Source organism: Mus caroli, chromosome 19, assembly GCF_900094665.2.
Source record: "Mus caroli chromosome 19, CAROLI_EIJ_v1.1, whole genome shotgun sequence".
NCBI lineage: Eukaryota > Metazoa > Chordata > Mammalia > Rodentia > Muridae > Mus > Mus caroli.
This window is the reverse complement of record NC_034588.1, coordinates 9,890,440-9,893,468: the sequence shown is the minus strand read 5'-3', so window position 1 is coordinate 9,893,468 and position 3,029 is coordinate 9,890,440.

The following is a 3,029-nucleotide window of genomic DNA, read 5'->3' as shown; positions in this document are numbered from 1 at the left end:
AAAGAGAAAGCACACTGGGCTAAGCCCTTGGCAAACAAAGTCTGCCCATCTTTAGCGTGGCTCATTTGTCATCAAAGGTAAATTTCATCCAGATGCATATGACTCTTTCCTATTTCACTCAGACCACGGTTTCTAAGCTTACATTTTTAGAATATGGTGAAAGCTAATCACTAATTAACTTATATAATTCCTATGTAGACAGCTTGGTTATTTTGACCTACGCTATCTACAGGAGTGTGTGAGACCCACTATATTCCTATATAGTATTACTACTTTCTGTCTTTTTTCATGACAGGAGCATCACCATCACTTGTTTGTTTGTTTTGGGGTATTTTTGGTTGGTTGTTTTGTTGTTGTTGTTCTCGTTGTTTTGTGTTTTCTTTTGTTTTACAGTGGTTGTGAGCTTATTTAGCATCTCTACACCCATTATCCTATGCATGGCGACTCAAAGCAGGGCTTGGAAGTCAAGCAGAGCAGAGGTAGCTTCTAGCCTTTGGATCTCAATTAGTCAGTTTTGACACACTGGATGTGCCAGTGGTGCTGGGAATTGAGTTTCGAGCCTATTGCATAGTACACAGGTGTTTTCATTGGTGATCTATATCCTAGAACACTCGGATATCACATATAAATCTCTCCACATCCACATAATTTTTTTTCCTTTAACTTTAAAATAAAAGCAGCTACAGGACTGACTATTCCAAACATATATATCAAGATTGGAAAGAAAAAGAAATAACTTCATTTACCAGTGATCAGCTTTTCCAGGTTTTAAAACAAGATCATTCCATCTCTATACAGTCTGGTTCTCACCTGTTACTACTACAGGCTGAGTGTGTGTGTGTGTGTGTGTGTGTGTGTGTGTGTGTGTGTGAATGTCTGAGTGACTGTGTGTGCTTGTGAAGGACAGGAATGGTTACACCAACACTTCCTCTCATGCTATCGACAATCTTTATAGCACCATACTGGTTCATTTACAACATTTCACATGCTTTGTATTTTTGTTAGATCCCTTACTTTTCCTTAATAAGTTATGAGATGACATTACACCTGATTTTTTTTTGCACCTAGTAGACCTGAATTGCAGTGATTTATAATTTTTAAAAGTATATATTATGGACAAGAAATGTATTCACATTATGGAAGAACAAGAAATTATTAAACTGTTGAGTCACCATTTAGGCTTTTAACTCTTTGACTTCCAAGTTTGTTGTTACTGATGCCTAAACTAACCTGCATGTAAATGTGAGCAATTGATGCACAACTACAACTGCAGCACGTATGATCCTTCACGGAGCCCACATGACTAGACAAGACCAGAAACTGAAAGTGACTATAAAGAGTTTTCTTGACCTCAATCTTGGCAGGAAGGTTAATGTTTAACAATCAAGCTAACATGTCAAGATAAAAAGAAATAGATCTCTAATGAGTTCATTCCAAACTAAATAATGTCTTGGGAGACATCTGGGCATGCAGTGTGTACCTATAGTTCAGTGGGTTCTATGGGGTGAACGGGACAGAAAGACTGACACGAGGAAAGAGTGTTTACATGAGTCACTTTCCTTCCATCATTTATCAGAGTGCCTGGATTTTTCACAGATGCCCGGTAGATATTTTGCTCATTGACTGAATAAGGGCTACCAAATAAACCTTAGAAATGTATTCTATTCTCAAGACCAAGAGACTTGCCTTGTTTAAGTACTGCATGGCTGCTCAAAAACAAAAACAAAAACAAAAACAAAAACAAAACAAAAACTAGAACATATTTATTTAACTAACTAACTATCACAGCTGGAAATCAGCTAACTTAGATTTTCCCCACTAAGATAATAAAACCAAAGGCAAAAGATAGAATGCCGATAAAGTTGGTTAGTACTGGAGGTGAAAGTAGAAACCATATCTCATGCTTTGGAAAAAGCCATTTACCCTCTACCTTGTTCTAAAGCCTGGCATCTCAGTGAGAAGCACAGAGACTTTTGACTTTGCAAACAGACATGCCTCAGTACGCACATCCCCAAGAGTCTACAGCAACATAAAAAGTATTAGCTTGAATACTGATGCTGGTATTATTATTTCACCTACATCTTACTGTGTGACCTTTGGAAAGCATATTTCCTCCTCTGAATGCTAATCTTCTTCTCATCTGTAGATGAAACAAAATGATTAACTTAGATCAGTATTTGTTTAGTTCATTTTTCTTCCCATTTCAAATTGTAAACAGTAGAAAACTTTCAAGAAAACATTCTCCAAATTCTAAAATCTTAAATAGATGAGATACAGTTGCCCTTACTAAACTCAGAACAATGAGGTCAAACTTTCAATAGTCTTTTCTGATCCACATTTTCTTCCTAGTCATTCATTCTGTGATCCAAAGATTCACAGGTAACCAGTTCAAGGAAGGGGAAAAGGCAGACTCACCTGGAAAACCTCCAACTCTGTGTTTCACTTAGCTGGCTGAGGCCAGACACTCAGAAAGCAAAGCCCATTTGTGCTAGAAGCTAGAAGACAGGTCACAATGGAGACAATAAGTAAGGTTTGGTTGTAGCCATGTTAAATTTCCTGCCAAGAGAAGGATTTGGAGTAGGGGATTTAAAGAAAATACAGTTTTCTCCAGGTGCTGATGAGGCTCTCTAGGCAGTGATACATCCCCAAGAGTCCTAAAATGGGCAGTGTCCTGGATACCTGGGCTCAGAAGCAAAAAGGATGCCAGCTTTGTCTGAATAAAGTTGCAATCAGCAACTTACCCTGTTTGTTTGTTATTTTATATTCCCAGTCCCCCATCTGGCTCCAACTCCAGCTCTCTGGAGTCACTGAATACAATTCTAGTTTAGCTGTAAAATGGGCAACAGCTCTCTATAGTAAGAGTCAACTTTGTAGGAAAGTGGGTGCTTTCTATGATCTGCTTGAATTACTCAAGGGTTAGAACTAGGAGTAAATTAGTGCAAACCTCAAAAATAGAATGGAGAGAAAGAATGAAGGGAGAGAAAGAGAGCAGAAGGAGGGGAGGAGAGTGGAGGGGAGAGCATGGGGGA